The sequence below is a fragment of the Hyposmocoma kahamanoa genome, unplaced genomic scaffold, assembly GCF_003589595.1.
Source record: "Hyposmocoma kahamanoa isolate Upper Pololo Valley unplaced genomic scaffold, ASM358959v1 102, whole genome shotgun sequence".
Taxonomy (NCBI): Eukaryota; Metazoa; Arthropoda; class Insecta; order Lepidoptera; family Cosmopterigidae; genus Hyposmocoma; species Hyposmocoma kahamanoa.
The window spans coordinates 6,161,073-6,168,174 of record NW_020653337.1 but is presented as its reverse complement, the minus strand read 5'-3'; the positions used below and the strand labels follow the sequence as shown (position 1 = coordinate 6,168,174).

Below are 7,102 nucleotides of genomic sequence, written 5' to 3'. Positions count from 1 at the left end.
CTCGAATAACGACTTCACGCATTAACTGCATGCAAGGCTACAAAATGGAACCGATTTCATGCAGTCGAGATCGAATGCATACAGTTAATGCGTGAAGTCGTTATCGAATTCATGCAGTTGTGGTCTCGGTTGCATGAAGTTGATTATGACTTCACGCATCAACTGCAAACGTACAGTCAATCTATTAACAGCCCTAGATGACTCTCAGAATCAAAACGTCAGCTAGGTGTTCAGATATGGAAGGGTATCAACTATACCTATGGCTTTAATTTCTAAATTACGTACATTTGGATATGTTTAATAGCAATATCTCCTCCTAATGGCGAAGGGAACCAACTTGATGAAACCTGCACGCCGAAGAAGATTCACAACACCTAAAAACTACAGTTCGAATTCCAAAGTACCCAGGTGTTCTAAAACTAGTGCACTAAATCGTGTTGGCTCTAGAATGGAAGGGCGGGTCAATCGTATATCATATTAGGTAAATTACAGGGTTTCATAAGTAAAGTAACTGTAGATTCAATAAAGATTATACTATACTTATTGTAAAATTATAAAAAAATATCTTTTGGAAATGGTTCTAAATATATGATAATATTTTCGGGTAATAGACAACATTTCTAACTACCTATTTGCATACATAAAATAGTACTCAAGATCTTAATTAAAGTGCTTCAACATAGCTTCAACATATATGATCGATCACTCACTCTATGGTTCCGGGAAGATACTAAGCGTCCTTCAAATATCGAAGAGACACAGTTCCGAGAATGTTGATGGGTATAAAGTTTTTTTTATAATATATAGTGACGGGACGATCGTATCGTGCGCAATGCTGACATTACTGCTTGGCGGTAGAAATAGGCAAGGCAGTACTACCCTGGAAGAACGCTTTCACAAGCAGTTCTACCGCTATTATGAGAAAGAGACTTTTGCGTTAAAGAGTAACGTATTTAAATTTTTATTCAATTAATATTCTTAAATTATTTTTATGTGAAATTACTCCACTAGTTTGCTATAATTATTAATACAGAGATGGAAACACACATTTTTCTATGTGTTTCTTGTCGTGTCTTTGTATTTGGTTTTTCAACGACTTTTTAGTCGTAGCGCCATCTATGAGACTTATTTTTTTTGTGAACCGATTTCGATGATTCTTTTTTTATTGGAAAGGGAGTACCTCGGTAGTAATCCCGTTCAAATTTGAAGAATATATTCCACCTCTAAGGGTAGCAATTTAGGGAATGAATTCGGTTTATCCACCGATTTCAATAAAACTTGTCAAATAGATGGTAATTCCATGAACTTATGATTAAGAGGTCGGTTTTTATTATGTTTAGACACTTTTGAAATTTCAAATTCAAATGTACGTCTAACCTCATATTATTTATTTATTTTTTTTTATCCTGGCCAATGGAATGTATAAGTTAATACTCAAGTTATTTGAAAATAGATTTAAGGATGGTCTATAGCGATCGAGCTGGCATTATCGCTAAGCGATAACAATATTTACATTGTTCAAATTTTTTTTTTCACGACTGGAACGCGTATGAGTTCATACAGTACTCACTTTCGACAGCGATTTATAAAGTATTTAAACACAAATTCATTGATGAACACAATGCAAATGCTCACTTAAAACTAGTTTATTATGCATTTGGTCACATGTCAAAGGTTATCATTTATTGGGGACGATGACGAATTGGTTATGTAAGTAACATTCTAAGAAAGAAACGCAGAACATTATAAATATAATGAGATACATTATTCACAATTCACTTATTTGTTAAAATTGGTGAAATTACAGGCACATGAGACTTGTCAACTTATGTCTCAGGGTGACGGGCGCGGTGGCAGTGCCCCTCAGAGCTTCGCGACTTAAAGCTTTTGAGTGACACTGAGATATCATGGATGGGCGTGTCGACATTCTAAATAATATATATTTTTTTATAATACAAAGGACGGGTCGTGCGCCTGATGATAAGTTACAAATCTGTCCAATAGCAGTTGCAGTGCCACTTAGAGCTTATATTGCAAAGATCTCAGGGGCACTGCCACTGCGCCCGTCACTATGAGACATAAGTTGAGAAGTCCCATGTGCCTATAATTTCACCTGCACCCTTACCCTTCAAAACTGGAACGTAGCAGAATTTAACAGAGTTAATCAGTAATCAGTACAGAGTACTAAAAAAACCGACCTCGAAAGTCATTCATCCCCTAGTTTGCCACCGTTAGAGGTGGAATATTTTCTTCTAATTTACATGGAACCACTTCTGAGGTATCTTTTTTCCAACAAAAAATAATCAAAAACGGTTCACAAATTTATCGCGTAACATACATACAAAATAAACATGCAGTCTTACCTCCAAACATTCAGTTGAAAACCTACTCCTTTTTTTGAGGTTGGTTAATAAAGAGAACAAAACAAATAAAACGAACAATATACAAAATAAATTATCACTAGTATCAGGTTTGTTACCACGGTATGCCTTCTTTTTATTTTCCCGATATTTCAGAACGGTTGCACGCTCCATGGTCACGGGTTGACTCAACCCGTCAACCAAAAAAAAAGTAGTCAAGGAAAATAAAAAGAAGTCATACTGTGGTAAGAAACCTGATACTAGTGATAATCGTTTAGTGCATAACCACGAAAGTCTTAAAAAAAAAAATCTAAATATATAAAATAGTCCATTGTCGTACTGAATGATATAATAATACAAAAATAAAAACTCTACTTTTACTTTTTAATGAAGTTTTCAATTGAAATATGTTCGTTTAGAACATTGACCTGTTTAGAATGATGAACGAATGATTTGACTTTTGACAATTATTTAATTTGACGCATTCACTTAAAGAAATAGTGTTTGAAAAGCGAATTATTTAGTCTTTTTTATTACTTGTTGATACGTTGTTCAATGTTTGATAAAGGAATGGAAACAGACTGCTTAGGTATATTTGTATCACAAACAAAAGAATATCATTCATTAGCAATATTTATTATACCATGATTGGAATAGACCGAATGAGAACTATGTGATAACGTAATATTCCAATTTCGCCTAGAGTTAACACGAAAATAATCTGAATGTTGAGATGAATCTAAATGTTGATCTAGTTTATTTTATTCGAATAATATTTTTATGTATAAAAATGTCGTACCTAGGTAAATAAAGAAACGTGTATGTGTGTCGTGTATTATCTCATATTTTTTTCTGTTTAATCACCTTTTAACTTGCGTAATGCACCAAGTGCACATTGCCTAGTTTGGTTACCTCTCAATGTAATGACATTATGCATTCCGAGTTTAAATTACAAACTAATTAAAATAGATTTTAAATTTTAAATTTAGATAATTATCCCTAGAAACATTTTTTAATATAGTAACTTTTTATAATACCAAATGATGGGACGAACAAATCGTGCGCCTGGTGGTTAGTGACACGCCTATTCATAACAGTCGCAGTACTGCTCAGAGCTTTAAATCGCAAAGATCTTATGGGCATTGCCACTGCGCCCGTCACCCTGAGACATAAGTTGACAAGTACCATGTTCCTGAAATTTCACCAGCACCCTTACCCTTCCAAACCGGAACGCAGCAATGCTCACATTCTTACTTGGTGGCAGAAATAGGAGGCAGTACTTCCATGGACGAACTCTTTCACCAGCTCTTCAAAGTAATATTTTTCATGACTGTATTTGTTCGTTATGGTCAATTTTAAATACTTTCTGAAAAGATGTCCGTTTGTTCAAGTTTCTCAACAAATTGGTTGACGCAAAGTCGGTTTAAGCCGGTCATTACGTCACCCCATCGCGCATTAATCCGAATAAAATGACGTTTCATCGTAGGCCGGTGACGTAACGGCTGAGGCGAACCGATGAGAATGACGTCTTTTACGGCGATTCATTCAGTACCGATGCAGTCGCTAATTGTTCACCTCTACACAAATGCCCGACTATAAGCAGCGATGCAAACGCGATACTAAAGCGATGCACGTTTTTAATGAATTAATTATTAATGTACAGTTTAAGGCTTTCGTGGTTATTCACTAAATGATTATCACTAATTACAGGTTTCGGTACGGTTACACGGGTTGACGAAATATCGGGAAAATAAAAAGAAATCATATCATGGTAAGCAATTTGTAAGAAGTGGTAATCGTTTAAATTATTTATAATTTATTTATTTCACTTTTAAATTTACAAATAACAAAACAAAAGAATGTGCATAAATCTGTCAGTTTTTTTCGCACGTAATGATCCAATGATTCAATCGCGCGTTTGTATCTATGCAATGGCCAATAAAAATCGCAAATGTAGCGGTGCAAAACCCGCGTTTGCATCGCTGCTAAAAAACGCAGTGTAAACCGCTCTTAAGGTGACGTGAAGCCCAAAAAAGACGTTTTGACGACGCGTAAGGTGTATGAACAGATCCTCCCCGCACGACGTACCACTCAATTCCTTTACATCTGGCGCACCCTGGACATGTGATTATACAGCAAAACGAGGATACATCATCTCGATAATGAAACTAAGGCCAATCTATAGGTGTTTTCAGAATTTTTATATGTTATTTCATTTCGGAAATATACAATCGAACAAATGTCGATCTGATACCCACAGTGAAGAACGATAGAAACGCACAGTGTCCTGAGAATAAGCAGTCTTGCACATAGGTCTTTCTTCTACGGATGAGTTGATATAAACTGCCTTCGTGCACAGTACACAGGGATACTTGACCAGGAGAAATTTTGTACGATCAAAATTTTTTTTGACTACACGGAAAATCTGTATTTCGACGTTAAAAAATGAAAACGGGAGGTTTTGGTCTGAAACACGATTGACTAAATTTCGTTCGATAAAAAAGAATCACAAAGATGTTTAAAATTTTCATTTATTAATACGTTGTTATGTCAATGAAATTTTCTCTCTCGTGTTCCGTAATAAATTCGTTGGGTGACTGTAGCTTATTTTACAGATTTTCTCTCAGAGAAAAGTTTAATCCGACTGGTATCATGACGAAGATGTCTATAATATTAACATCGGAACTAAGTTCAAACTCATAGTACCACGATTTCGTTTAACTAAGGCAAACGATTCTTTTATGGGGAACTGTATACGTTTTTACAATAAAATTTCGGATATATTTTATGATTATCATTTCCTAAGTTGAAAACCTACAATAAAAATATTTTAATTCAAAAGTCATATTACATAAAATCATGTTAGATAAAGATATATGGAAAGACGACATGACTCTAGATTAAACACAAATTTGATTCAAAGTGTATTTCATAGGATTTAATAAAGTTTTTTGCTCGTTCTTCTCAGGGAAGTCAGCACACTGAACGAGCAGTAGCTTAAAAATGACGTTTTCACCTATCTAGCTCGCAAAGACTTTCCATTTCATAAGAAATCTGCGCGTAAAAGCGGTTTTGAAATTCGAACTTGACGATGGACTGTGGTGCACCTAACTTTTGCTTTTGATGAAAAAAAAAACATGATTTGTCATACATTTATGTAATATAAATACGTTAGCTTAGAATAATAACGCATAGAAACCTAGTCCGCACACGCTAAATGAGGCAAATTGAAGCGCGCCAAAAGGGCCTACACGAGCGGGCGGGTCTTCAGTGCTCAAGGTCAACTTGCACCGCGAACAGATCAAGAATTTTAGCTAAAAATAACGAAATGTGCGGTAAATGAGTGTAAAATACGTCAGACAAACATGAAATAGGTACTAACATCACATTCCACAAGGAAGTAACGCGTTTCAATTTGTATGTTTAAAACCGAAAATTAACCTACTACTAAAACTAGCCTACATGAATTTGATTTTTGCATCACTTGTGACAGTTCGTTTGATAGGAAACTATCATTCTATGCGTTATTATTCTAAGTCCGTTAGTATATTTTATTCTTATTATTGTTGACATGAAATTGACAACGATAACAAATTTTGTTTATTAAATTATTTTTGATGTATAATTGAATAAAATTGATTTATTATATTTCAACTGTTTTTCTTTTATTTACCATTTTCCTTGTTATAGGTGAAAAGTTGTATGTTTTGCTCGGCTGCAAAGTTGTTTTGCGTTTCGTGTCTTGAAACCCCCGCTACGCTAAGGATTCTTTTTTTCTCTTAGGGTCCTTCGGCTTCGCTTGCTCAGGTTTCAATACAAACACTTGCGTCAAGTAACAACTTTGCAACCTTGCATTACAAATAACTATTTCAAGTGTAATTTGCAATAAATTAAATAAATTATTATTTGCTTTGACAGTTCTACTTATTTAAGAGTTAGGGCTCTTGTCGATGGAGTCATCGGCAACCTGTTCAGCGTATTAACTTTGATTGTTAGTTAGAAGGATTAGTGCCACAATCAGTTCACAATTAGCGATACACCTGTTCCTTAACATTTGCAGTGCCACTCAGAGCTTTAAATTACAAAGATTTGAGGGGTATAGGGACTGTGCTCATTTGACTGAGATATAAGTTGACAAGTCTCATGTGCCTATAATTTCACCTTTCAAAACCGGAACGCAGTAATGCTCACATTACTGATACGATAGGATATTAAGCTTTTCCCTTGCCTGATCTAGATAACTTCGTCTCGATCGTCCTCTGTCCCTCTTTCCTTTGAACTTCCCTTCAATGATATTTCTAAGAAACTGTCGTTTCAGATACTTAAACATCTTTCCCCTTCGGTTATCATTGTCTTTAATAAGTATCTCTTTTACTGCACTATTTATAGTATCTCTTTTATAGGCAAAAGTTAATGTCGTGTCGCATCAGAAATTTAGGGCGCATTTAAATTAGACGCATAAAGAAGTGCTGCAGTGGCGCGACTGTGGCACGGCAGTCGCGTATCTGTAGCGTTTAAATAATTTTTAGTTCACTAATTTTCGTGACTGCAAAAGTGGCGCGACCGTATCATTACAGTGGCGCTGCAACTGCGCTTCTAAAATGTTGTGTGAAAATTGGTAGTGGGGTGGCTACAGCACCACTGTGGCGTTTCTATAAGCGTCCAATTTGTAGGCGCTCTTAGACTTAATTTCTTTTATTATAACAATAAAACAAAGCTACAATGGATGTTTAACGAAGTAA

At 35.2% G+C, this 7,102-nt stretch overlaps 1 protein-coding gene across 1 annotated transcript in view; it reads left to right on the top strand.

Annotated features, from left to right (window-relative positions):
• Nucleotides 1-7,102, top strand: part of LOC113235390 — a 203,975-nt gene that overhangs the window by 37,031 nt on the left and 159,842 nt on the right. The gene's annotated exons all lie outside the window — the stretch shown is intronic.